The sequence below is a fragment of the Lepus europaeus genome, chromosome 4 (genome assembly GCF_033115175.1).
Source record: "Lepus europaeus isolate LE1 chromosome 4, mLepTim1.pri, whole genome shotgun sequence".
NCBI lineage: Eukaryota > Metazoa > Chordata > Mammalia > Lagomorpha > Leporidae > Lepus > Lepus europaeus.
Window position 1 is genome coordinate 160,798,475 of NC_084830.1, and position 13,157 is coordinate 160,811,631.

Here is a 13,157-nt window from a genome sequence, read left to right on the forward strand (position 1 = left end):
TCCAGGACACCTTGAAGCTGTCCAGGTGATGGCACTGAGCAGGCAGGTTTGGAAAGCCCCGGTTTTTCAGCATTCTATCTAAGTGTGTCTGTGGTCAGGGTCAGAGCTGCCGGGACCAGTGGAGGAAGAGAATGGGTTGTTCCTGGGGGCAGCTCCTGGCTCAGGTGGAGTTGAAATCGCAATCAGGAATCCCCGTGCCCTCCAGAGAACTTGAGCACTGATGTGGCCCTGTGGGTGACAGGTGCAGCATTGAAGACTTGGCCTGGACGAGGAGGGGACCAGGGAGGGAGGAGTTAGCCATGCCCATCTCTGGACATTTAGGTCAGGGCTTGTCGAGGGAAGGAGTGAAGGGAACGCGAGGCAGGCCACCTCCTATGTAAGCTGGGGAACGCTCCTCCCTGGGCACAGCCCGGCCCCCCTGGCTGTGCTGGCACAGTCGTTCTGGGGTGGTCTAAGACGACCCTCCCAGCTTCTGAGACGGCAGGTGTCCCGGGGCTGCTTTGGGAGCAGTACGTGGCTTTCTGCTGCCCTGGGGAGTGACCCAGGAGGGCAGGGAGCCAGGGACCTGGGGCAGGCGTGGTCCAGAGAGAAACATGCAGAGACAGAGGGAGGGGGAAAGGCCCCGTGCACGCGCCTGGACTCAGCGTGGAGAAGCTTGAGCCGCAGGAAGCTGTTCACCTTGAGCTCCTCTGAGTGTCTGTGCAGCCATTCTGAGTTGGCTGAATTTTTGTATGAAAGCTCACAGGGAGGCAGCCGATCGGATGGGGCACGGGTGGCTGTGGGGTGCGGGGGAGCCGCCGGCCGCAACGCAGGCCCATCTGCATCTCACCAGTGACCCCACTGATTCTTGTGCTGCCCCCACCGGATTCCAGAACATCTCCGCTGGCTGTGCGGGCTGGGCCGGGGCCACAGGCCCCGGGGAGAAGCCGTGGGCACTGGCAGGTGCCAGCAGGCCTGCATTCCATGTCTACCTCTGCAGATTTTAAAACAACCGGTTTCGTTTTGTTCTGGAAAAGCAGCGCACGCACGCAAGGAAAACTCTTCGAGCAAACATCAGAGCGCGACACGGATAGCGAGCTTCCGACCCATGTCTGACCCCGATTCTCCTCCCCGGATGCTGGGACCCTGCATCCCAGCACCCTGAAAAATCCGTCGAGCTCGACTTGCATTGCAGTTTCCATTCACAAAAATTCGCTTCTGACTGCTCCTGTCGGACGCACTGCACCCATCTTGGAAAATGCTCAAAGCTACTTGGATCAGTTCACCAGCACCTTCGGTGCCGCCAGGGCGAGACCTTTCCAAGGAGGACTTTATACATCCATCTCCTATCGTGTCCTTTCTCGGAAACAGAGATGAGCTCTGTCTCGCGCACCATGCCCAGCCCCCGTGAACACCTGTGCCTTGCACATGTCATCTGCTTGGAGATGATCCGGGATGGGTGCGCCCTGGCCAGAGCTATGTCTCCCAGCCCCTCCCAAGTGGACCGGCTCCAGGATCTGATATTCCCCAAAGAAACAAAACAGGGCTGCAGAACTCACACATCTGAGCACATGTGGGAAGGAGGAGAGGGTCCTTGTGGCGTGGGCGTCCCCACCCGTGTTCTGCTGGCCACAGGGGACACATCTGCCCTCTCAGGGGTCCCCTGGGGGGATGCTAAGCTGGTGGCACAGATGAGCACTGCCCAGAGAGCCTCCTGAGACTCCAGCCAGGGACATGTGTCTGTCTTCTCTCCAGCTGGCCGGCCCGGCTGTTATGGGGTCAGGACAGAGTTGTGAGTCAGTGGGAAGGGATCAGGGCCGGGAGTGGGGTGAAGTCATCCCCCAGGGACTGCTCGTTGTTGGCAGCAGAGCCTTGGTAACTGGCCGGGGTTGACGGAGCTCGGCTTGAGTCCCACACTCAGGCCCCTGAGCTCTGTGGCCATGCTCGCGAGGTCACCCCTTGCTCTCCTCGCAGGCTCTGTCTGGCTGTGGGCCGGCGGCCTGTACAGACTGGTCAGGCTGGGAGCCGGACCGGGGGAGGCTCAGCCAAGGCCGGAGGACTTCGCTGGGCTGTGGCTTCCAGGCCCATTTTCTCCCCAACGCAGCACGCGCAGGCAGCTGCCAGCGAGGTTGTGTACAGGGTAGGGTCTTGCTGTGCCATCTGTGGCTTCCTGCTCTGGGCACTGCTGTCTCGGGGCAGGGGAGGAAGGGCCTGCCGGGCACCCCAGAGCACTCCGGGGCACCCTGAGGGCTGGCAGTGTGGGCCCGCATCCACAGCTGCACCCTCTGGCCCGTGTCCCTCTCCTCGGCCTCCCGTGCCCCCGGCGTAGCCGGTCCGTGTTTGTGTTCCTGTGACTCCTCGTTTGGGGCAGAAACTATGTCTCCAGAGAGTCTCCGCCCGTGGGTGTCGGTCCTGCCCCCACAGCCGTCTCCTGGTTTCTGTCGATCCTTGCCCCTGGAAGCCTCGTGTCCCTTGCTGTCACGGCGGGTTTTCACAAGTTGCCCTGATGTCCTTTTGCAGAGTAGTGTCCATTCACCGGCCACGCACAGGGTTTTGTTCTAGAACGTGGGAGACCCAGAAGATGCACAAGATTGGAGCTCGTGGCCAGCACCGCGGCTTGCTAGGCTAATCCTCCACCTGCGGCACCAGCACCCCGGGTACTAGTCCCGGTCGGGCGCCGGATTCTGTCCCGGTTGCCCCTCTTCCAGTCCAGCTCTCTGCTGTGGCCCGGGAGTGCAGTGGAAGATGGCCCAGGTGCTTGGGCCCTGCACCTGCATGGGAGACCAGGAGGAAGCACCTGGCTCCTGGCTTCAGATCGGTGCAGCGCCGGCCATAGCAGCCATTTGGGAGGTGAACCAACGGAAAGGAAGACCTTTCTCTCTCTCTCTCTCTCTCTCTCTCTCTCTCTAACTCTGCCTGTCAAAAAAATTTAAAAAAAAAAAAAAAAGAGTGGAGCTCGCATTCCATCGAGAGGAGGATCTGGCTGAAGCTAGATTACAAAGCGAAGTCGTCCACTAGAGACAAACCCTGGCCGACACTCAGAATGAAGTGACGGGGGCGGGGGACCTCTGGGTTGTTTCCTTAGCATGGGTGGGGACCGTCCGGCCCATGGGTCGTTTAAAGCCCAGAGAATCCAGGCCTGGAGATTCAGTAAATCTACAGCAGGCTAATATTTGAGTTGATCAGTCTGTATGGCCTGCCGAATGATTTCATAGCTTTCCAAATGGCCCTTGGCAGAACAAAAGGTTCCCCACCCCCTGAGTTAGGGAGCCTGAGGAAGCGACATTTTAGCTGAGTCCTAAATAATAAAAGTGAACCAGCTGTCTGAAGTTGGGTGAGAAAGCTTCTTCCCGCAAAGGGAGGCGCAGGCCAGGGAGCAGTCGGGGGCTTTGGTGTCAGGGAGAAGCCAGTGCCCCTTCCCTCTGTGTGCGTTCCGTAGCTGTGACTTTGCCATCTCCCTGCTCAGACCTGCACAGCCTGTGCACCAGTGACAGCCAGGCTGACCCAAGCCCACGGCTGCCCAGGAACCCGGGGCTGGGCCGCTCTCAGCCTCACCCGTGTGCTGGGCTGGGGGACAGGCCTGGGCCCGTGTGCTGAGCCCCACACCGGTCTTGGGCTTGCCTTCTGTTCCCTGTCGTCCCAGCGTGAGCGCTTTAATTTGGTTTCTGCCTGTCACATGCAAGCCTATTGGTTAATTTCATTTCCCCCTCCTGATTCTGGTCTCTCTGGCAGAGATTATAATTACAATGATTGCTGCACAATTAATTATGAGAATTGTGTTTTTTTTTTAAACTTTGGGGTTAATTGGTGATATCCAACAGCTATCTTCTCTCCAAATAATTTGGACGGCAGTAATTAACCTTGTGTCCAGGTTATCTGACGTGAACCATTTCCTCCATTTCGTCTCCGAGTTAACACTGATCAGCCGTGAGCCGGAAGCCAGCCGAAGAGGCGGCTCTTGGAGACGCAGGGCGGGCAGCGCCTCCCCGGCCACGGTCCAGGGAAGCGACTGCCCTCCCCAGGCCCCCTGGGAATCCAGGCCCTTGGCTAGTTCATTGGTCCTTCGAGGTGGGGGGCACTCTACGTAGAGTGCATGTCTGTGAAAGGTGAGGCAGAGGGCCCAGGCTGCCGGGGGCCATCCCGGGGGCTTGGATCAGGAGAGGAGCCTGGAAACCCTCGTGTACATGGTACAGTCACTCCGTGGTGCCCCTGGGTTGACGCTGCTGGCCGCTCTCGGGAGGCTCCCCAGTTGTTCAAAAGCCAGGATAAATGACAGGACGTGCATTTTTAACAATAAATGCAATCAACTGCATTTTTTTTTTTACTTCTATGAGAATGGACAGCACAGGGGGTCCTTAGTGACCCCTGGTCTTAGCCCTGCGGGTGGTGAGAATTCTGCTCTGTTCCTCTTCAGAAGCGGCTCTCTCTGGCTCTCTTTTTGGGGGGTGGCAGTGGGGGGGAAGGGTCTTATAAAAGATCTCTCCCAGGGGCCGGCGCCGCGGCTCACTAGGCTAATCCTCTGCGTGCAGCACCGGCACCCCAGGTTCTAGTCCCGGTTGCTCCTCTTCCAGTCCAGCTCTCTGCTGTGGCCCTGGAGGGCAGTGGAGGATGGCCCACTGTACCCACATGGGAGACCAGGAGGAGGCACCTGGCTCCTGGCTTCAGATTGGCACAGCGCGCTGGCCGTAGCAGCCATTTGTGGGGTGAACCAATGGAAGGAAAACTTTCCTCTCTCTCTCTCTCACTAACTCTGCCTGTCAAAAAAAAAAAAAATCTCTCCTGGAATGTAAAATGTTCTCAGATTTTAGAAGCATGACATGGGACACACAGCCCCTGGGTCTGTGGCCCTGTCTAGTGATCAACGTGTTGTAATAGGTCTGGAGCGAAATGTTCCAGTGTTCACCCTCAGAGGGTGCAGCCTCTTGGTGGTCCCAGACCAGCCGAAGTCCCCTTTTGTCACCAAATGAGGAGGAAAGCGCCTCTGGCTTCCAGGGTTTTTCTCCCATCTGTCTGCAGATAAGAAACGGTGCACCCGCATTTCCCACACCAACTCACTCCCTCCAGCCTGGAAGAGGGAAAAGCAAGTCTGGTTTTCCTGTCATCCAGGGGAGCGCTGAGCCGACGCCCAGGGACCCCCACACGCGGCCCCCAGCTGTGCTTGGTCCCTTCTGCCAACAGACTTTTCCGGGGATTTCTGGGCGACGACCCAGCAGTGCCCTGAGTGGAGTCAGGTCAGTAGGCGGTGCCAACAGTTGAACAGTTTTCTGGACCCGAGGTTCAGCGGCCTCATGGACGCATATCTTGGGGATGTTGCAGGTGGAGTGTGGAAGGTAGGATTCACGGTGACAGGCAGTGGTGCCCTGGGCTGACGCTGGTGGCCGCTCTCGGGAGGCTCCCCACTTGTGTCGCTCTAACCCAAGCAAGCCAGGCCAGCAAGGCACGTCTCAGAGATGGAGAATGCAAACAAAGCCAAGGAGACAACGTTCATTCCAGAAAAAACTTGGCAGATTCACCCGGCTCACTGGGATGCAAAACAAACTTTTCTCTTTTTTTTTTTTTTTTGATAAATGAATGTCCTAAGGAATGTGGGAAAGTGATGGAAGTTCAAGGATGAATGCCCCCGTCTCTTCTGGGCTCTGGCCGTATCTGCATGGTCACGGGCGGGACAGCAGGGCCACTGTGCGCGGTGTGGATTCTTCACTGGTGATAAGCACCAGTCAGCCTTTGTGGACAGATCCTTAAACGATAATATGCCTCCGTTTGTGCAGTCACAAGCTTGTAGTTGTTTAAGCTCTATTTTTGGCTCCGGGTCCTGCTAAGCATCAGAGCTCATTCACAGAGGCAGAGAATACCAGGGATCTTCAGAAAGCTCATGGAAAAATGCATTTTAAGAAAAAAAAGTTATGCATAAATTAAAAAAATTTGCACCAGAATAAATTTACTGTTTAATTCCATTTTCCAGGAACTTGTTAAAGTTCCCTCCCACATACAATGGACGATGGCATGTGTGGCCCGCACCAAGGGAACACCACAGAATCATTTGGGTTCAAGGGGATATTTTTCACTCTCTTCCTGATTCTGGGGGATCTGCAAGGATTGGTCAGTCAAGTCTTCTGGAATGGGTGGCGCTGTTATTTGGGGCTGCTACTCAGAGCCCAGGGACAGCGACCCCTGCAGGCAGCCAGCAGAATCGGCTTCTCCCAGTCCCAGGAGGGAGCAGCCCCAGGCACAGGGAAGCAGGTCAGATGGGACAGAGGGTCAGCAAGACTGGGCCTGTCCAAGGCCGTGGCTGCTCTAGTTTAAATCCACTACGGGTGTGGGAAGTCCAGTCACTAGATATTGTTGGTTTACTCCCTTGCGGTCACTCTGCAGGCAGCTAAGGGCCAGGAAAAGGTGCCTTGGGTTTCGATCGTACCGGTTCCACTGCCCTCTGCTGCCATCCCTGATACATCCCTGACGTCACAGATGTACAGAGTTAGGAAGGTAGCGCACAGACTCGGCCTCTCAGACAAATAGGTACCTGATCCTGAGCCCACATCCCAGCCCTGCCCCACCCGTCCTTAGCAGAAAAGAATAAGCCGGCACCATCATTACGCTCAGCTCCAATACGCTGGGTATTAGCCCGCACTTTGGGTGAAAAGAAAAAAAATCCATCCATTAGACACATATCGAAATTCCTCAAAGAGTAAAATAGTCCAGCGTCAGTTTCGAAAGCCTGGTGACCATGGCGATGGGCGATGTCTTTCTCAGTAGCCTGATGCTTTGACCTGGTTCCCCTGCCTGAAGCTCCCTAGCTGCCACCCAGCCCCTCCCCCACGAGTGATCACGCACCTGCCAAGAGGCACCCCCGCCCCCAGAGCTTCTCTCTGTTTTCCCCGCCGCACCCCCTGTCCCTGCGCAACACCCATTCCCACAGAACTGTCACTTCTGTGTGATGGGCCCCACTTCCGGACACTGACGGGAGCTGTCAGACATGGCTGGGGACGAGGGGCACGGGCGTCCCAGCACAGAGCCTGGCTCCCATGGACTCAGGGAGTCGGCAGGATGAGGATCAGGCCGTGGAGACAGTGAGCGCCGGGCAGCGTGCCCAAGAGAAATGAATGAATTCTGGCTTCCTTTGCAAAAGCGGCGGAATGTGGGAGCAACCACTTGTGAGCTGGGCCGCGCTGCGCTGGGTGAGGCGGACGCAGGCCACGCGTGGGCTCAGGCTGCGTGTCTGGTGGGGTACGCGGAAAGAAAACTCGGACAAAGGCACACGCCACAGCAAGCCTCGGCCTCTGCCCTCGTGAGACAGAATAAACCAACTCTTATTGTTCAAAACTAAAAGTCCTTTTCTAGGAGGACTTCTGGCTTCCCACCTGGTTTTCTGCGCCCCTGTGGAAACCTCTGGGCCCCCTCGGCCTCACTGACTGCGCGTCACCCTGCAGTCCGGTCTGTGGCACTTCCTGTTCCTCTACAGTGGGTGCCTTTGTCTCCGCTCGGGGCTGAGACAGGGAGGAGAGAGAGGGCCAGTAGCTCTGCTCTGAGGCTGCGGCTTTTCCCTTTTCCCTGAGCAGGCGGGGCCGGGAGGCGGCACCCCGTGAGGGTCCCGGCCAGCGTCAGTGGACCCGGGTTGTTTCTGGTTCTGTTTGGGAGGCGTTGTCCCTGACCCCGCGCTGCTGCCGGCTGGACACCGGGTCGTCCCGAGCAGCAAGGGGCACCTGCTTTGGATCTTCCTCTGGGGTGGGAATGATCGGTTTGACCTCAGCCTTCTGCACACTGGCTTTCCCGCACGAACGCCTTGCTTTGCCGACAGAGCCTCCTTCCTCTGACTCTGTGCGTCCCCAGCTTCTCGGCAGGCGGCCCTGTTCCTCCCTTCACCAGGGACACTGTTTGCTGAGCTGTGCTCGCTCTGAGGGCACAGCATGGTTGAGCGACGCTGCACACGGGCAGGTGGCTCCACTCAACACCGCAGCATCTCAGGACACTTGATTCCCTCCAAACGAAGCCTTGGGTTCACCTTAAGGCTGCCGTTACAGAGCCATAAAGTGGAAGGAGCCTTTGCCTGCTGCACGGCGGGAAGCAGCTGGGAAGCCCCTGCATGGGCTTTTATCACTGAAGCCATTGGGGGCATGCAGACACCACGTCCACATTGGCATGGGTGCAGTACCCTGTAGTCAGCCAGAATCGTAAGAGCGGTCACTGCGTCCACCAGCGACTCTTAGCCGTTGCCTTAGTGTGTGAGCGCCAGGCACTAAGATCGGAGTGTGGCCCCTGAGCAGGCTGCTGCCTCTCCCAGCTACCGGCCTTCAGGGACAGGAAGCTGAGCAGGTGGAGGGAGGGCCAGAGGAAAACCTGCTGAAACTCACTTCTGCTTCACCTGCAGGATAAGCAAACCTCTGGTGAGGGCGGTGCACACTCAGGCACTGCAGAAGGGGAACTGAGGCCCGGAGCCCAGCATCCTGGGCAAGGTGGCCCAGACAGCCTCAGAGCCACTGCCCCTCCTCTGTGCTGTGAGTTCATGGGGGAGCTTTACACTGATTTCAATCCTTTTATAAAACAATGGTTTATGCATTTGAAAGAGCAACAGAGAGAGGTTGGGGAAGAGACAGGGAAAGATCTTTCTGCTGGTTCACCCCTCCCCACCCATATAGCTGGAACAGCCAGCACTTCGGCCAAGCCAAAGCCAGGAGCCACGAGCCAGGAGCTCTGTCTGGGTCTCGCACATCAGTGGCGGGGGCCCAGGTACTTGGGCCATCATTTCTGCCTCCCAGGGTGCATTAGCAGGAAGCTGCATTGGAGGTGGAGCAGCCGAGACTTGAACCCGGCACTCAGATGAGACGCCAGCGTCCCGAGCAGCAGCAGGTTAACCCACTGCACCGCAGGACTCGCCCCTTCCACCACTGTCCATTCGGATGTCCAAGAAGGAGGAATGGGAAGGAAAGGATCAGCCAAATTCTGAGTGTGACGTGGTAATAAGAGCAGCGACCTGGCCATCTGGGTCAGAACGTGGGTGCTGGAGCTGGGGCCAGGCCGGGCACCCTGCCGGCGTCTCTGCTCTCTCTTTGCAGACTGCACACCACCGATGAGGGTCTGGCCCGCCCCTCATCTTCACTGCACGCTGCCCCTCACACAGACACGCTAATGGCCTCTGGTATTTCCGGGCCCGTGCTGGTCACCAGCAACCAGCCAAGAAGTCAGAAGCAAGGAGGGCCCTGTGCCCCGCCCTCTTGGGAAAGAACATAGGCCTCAGTGCCCAGCACTACACCTGCTCCACTCTGTCCTGACACAGCCTGACTGCTGCGCCACCGCCCTTTGGGGCGCAGGAGGAAGCCTTGGGGACACCGGTCCCCAGCCTGCCTCCGATGGCCACCCCGTGCCTCCTGTCTCCCTGACCGCCCACCTCTGGGGAGTGTCACCAGCTCTGCAACACGTGTCGCTGGAGTGGCCTGGCTCGGGGTCACTCCCTGATCACCCTCTCACACACACAGACTCCTCTTCAGCGGGAACCACCCAGCAGAGTGCAATCCCAGAGCCTGCAGGAGTCCCCCAGGTGTCCAGACACGGCTGAGTCGGCGGGGCCGCCACCTTGCCCGGGGTCACACGTTAGGAGCCCTTCCTTCAGCAACAGCACCCTGAACTGTTGGTAACCTTCACAGCTTCCTAGGATGCCAGTGGAAAATGCCATTTTCATTAAAAAAAATTACTGTGTCATGGTCATAAATGTCTTTTCCTTGTTGGAAAAAAAAATGTTAGTACCAGCATTTCCTCTGGATCTCCAGGCCACACTCGGAGTTTTTATCCAAGAGTTTTGCAAGTTTCCCGGCCCAAAGTCTTTTGATATCGTTACCACTATTAAGTGTCCATTGGACGCCAACATTCTGGAAGATGCTGCCCTGTGTATCCACTGGGACACAAGTTGTGCCCGTACAGCCAAGGCTGCCATGCGCCTGTACTGATGCACTGTTTGCTGCCCAGGTCCACACGGAGTGCATGGAGCAAGCAGCTGGTCACAAGCAATGTGCATTCATTTGGGTACACACACTGGGGCCCACAAGGTCCACGTGAGGGCGACCACAGCAACTAACAACAAGGATGCAGCAGTCCACTGCTCGGGTACCCAGAGCCTGCAGGAGGGAGATGGGCGGGGCTGATGGGTGAGCCCTGAAGAGGGCTCGTGCCCTGCTCGGCAGCCCTGCTCAGCTCCAGGGTACCACGTGAGACAGAGGGCAGCAAAGCTACATCAGTGTTTGTTTTTTTAAAGTCAGAAGTCTGGAGTTTATGTTAAATCTTATTTTTTTTTAAATGTTGCTAATTCCTTATTTCTTCTCTGTGCATTAGCTTTGGCCAAGTACCACTTGTTTAGGAGCCCGGGTAGAATTTTCCAGAGCAGCATTTGGGGAGGAAGTGGGCAGAGAACCAGAACTCGTGTCAGGGCTGAGCCGGAGGGCTGCTTGGGCCGGGGACGCTGGCACTGGCTGCCTAGGCCTCGCAGCCCTTCTGCAATTAGCCTGATGGATTTGAAATGCGATGTGGCCATGGGTGACCTCATTCTCAGACGTCCTCATCGGTTCCCGTTCCCTTGTGGTCCCCTGCGCTCCGTGCTTTGCTGGCCCAGTGATCTGCTGTGTGACAAGGGGTGGGAGTGGGGGTCCAGTCATTGAGGAGATTTTATTATTTTAGGAAGCAGTGACCTGCACAAGAGCTTCCACAGGATTTCCAGAGCGGCCTCCTCGTCGCCCCTTTGCTGGACCCTTCCTCTGCCACACCTGACAACTACGTTGCCGGCCAAGTAGCATTCTGCTCATTTTGCCCAAGGCAGCCAGTAGTCACAGCAACACGGCTCCGTGACTCAATTTGGTCTTAAAAGCCGTCGGGAGAAATTACAGTCAAAGGAATTTTTGTCTGGGCTCAGAGTGCGTAGAAAGTCAAACACAAATTAATTTTAGATGAAGCTAAATAGATCAAATAAATTCACTGAGCAGGTGCCTATTAAAATTGTGTGCACTGGGCAGAGTAGAACCCTAACTTTATAGCAAGTGGTGTATTTTTCAAAGGCTAAGAATGGTGGCAGGCTGGGACAATCTGAGGGAACACTCAGAGCCTTCCTGGGAAGTACAGGTCTCTGTTTAGGATCCTCATGCTGTCTGCCTTTACCTGATTTTAGGAACGGCGGCTGAGCTCTAAGTCACACCATGGCTGGAGACAGCCACAGGCAGGCTAGTCGACCAACATTGGCAGGTACCTATAAATAACTCTTTTCGAAGTCTCAAAAATGACTTAAGCAAGCTCGGAAACACCGCAGCCCAGCAAGCTCGAGCTGTGAAAGCCAGAGGAAGGTTCTGGGTTGTGCGTGTTCTGCTGCATCGCTGTGGTCTTAGGCGGCAGACTCGGTTCTTTTTCTGCGGGCTGGGACATGGCGGTGTTACTGAGCTGGGATCTCTACACACCCCAGCGTTTTCAACGAGGAACTGTGCCGCCTACACAGGTACAAGGTATGCGTTGTCGGAAGGAAGAATCCCAACTTCAGCAGCAGCAGATCACCAAGTGTTCACGTGGATTAACCAGTCCTACAGGACGCTCAGCCCTGTGATGAGCAGGCTAACTCCTGACGATACGATGATAGAAAGGCACATGAACCAGCTGTTTATCCTGGCAGAGAGCGCTACTATAAACCTGGAGATGTCTCAGTGACATCTCCGCCACGATCCTGGCCGTACGTGAGGATTCGAAGGAGCCGTTGACTCGCTGGACGGATTTCTTGCGAATGCATCGCTCTTCCCACCAACTTCTGGGGTTGAGAATTTTGCATCGGCCCCACGCGATGTTAGCATGGGAAGAATTAAAACCGGGGATGGTGGTAGAGCAGCAGGTCTCTGTCTTGTGGGCTCGTGGGACAGTCACACAGAGAAGCGTGCGGTTATTGAAGGATGGAGACTCGTTTGTCCCGGCAGGACTTGCAAAGACTCCTGAGGGCATGAGAGCTGTGCTTCTTAGGCTGGGTTCTCCTCCCGTGCCTGGCTGTCACTGTGTGCCCCGAGGAGCCCAGTGGCCTGCTCTGCAGCCCTCAGCCCTCCTCACCTGCCGTGAAGGCCGATGGGGGTGGGAGCACATGTGTTGCTCGCTCTTGACAATGAGCTTCACCCTGCAACGTTACCCGGGGCAGGTACCTGCAACGCACGTGGGCCTCCCAGAGCCTGTCCTGGGGGCTCAGACTCCAGATTGGGAGGACCTGGCACCTGGATGAAGGACGAGATGGAGGCTTTGAACCCGGCCCCGAGTACTTGCTTGTGTCTGTAGCCAGGGACTGCCTGGCAGGCAAGTCATCGTTTAAAGTGTAATTTTAATTTTCACATCAAAGATGGAGATACAGAATTGTGCAGGCTTTTCTCTCAACCTCTGTCCCTCTTTGATTTTCAAGATAAAGCAAATTAATTAAGGTGCACTTTGCAATTGAAGAAATGATTAAGACCCAGCTGTGTCTGTGAAATTATAAGTTACGATGCGGTACTGAAGACTTATTAGTGCTGTTCTTGGCATGAAGAAAAGAGACACAGGTATCTAATATTCAACGGCGCTCCAAAAAAGCCGTAAGTTAGCAGTTTGTTTGCCAAATTAACTTTCAAAGACGGCCGGGTTACCTGTTTTGACGTCTCTACACACAGATCTTCAGTGATTGATGGACTACCGTAAAATGGCTTTGCTCACAAAAGATAATCTCTGGCAGGCTGCTTCAAAGGCTACTGTCTGAGAGATGAAAAGATAGCCCCTTGACGTTCATTTTCCAGAGAGAGCCACGCCTATGTAGAGCTGCCCGCGCACTCCGGGGTGCGTGCGGGGGGAGGAGTCATTTCTCTGCCTCCTGCGGCCCCCCGTGGGACTGGCGTGTGTTTCCACCAAGGAGGAGAACTCTTCCACAGTGAGGAACATCTTCAACCGCCTGCATGTGGGCAGCTCAGGAGAGCCAGCGTCTGTATTCTCTGCTGGTTCGTTGCAGGGTAGTATTTCAGACTAAAACACAGACGGGATTTTTTTTTTTAAAACAACAACACTGTTTGGAAGGGTGTGGTTTCTTCATAGAATCTGAAACGGTCCCTCTGTTTTCTTCTGAAATGTAGACTGTGAGATTTTATTTACTGAAACCAGGGGTGCGAAACCTGAGTGAAGAAGTGAAGCCGGTGGTGGAATTGAGTGAGCAC

General features: G+C 56.0%; 1 protein-coding gene across 2 annotated transcripts in view; it reads left to right on the forward strand.

Moving 5' to 3' along the window:
• SEMA6A (semaphorin 6A) overlaps positions 1-13,157 on the forward strand; it is a 103,878-nt gene that overhangs the window by 41,405 nt on the left and 49,316 nt on the right. The gene's annotated exons all lie outside the window — the stretch shown is intronic.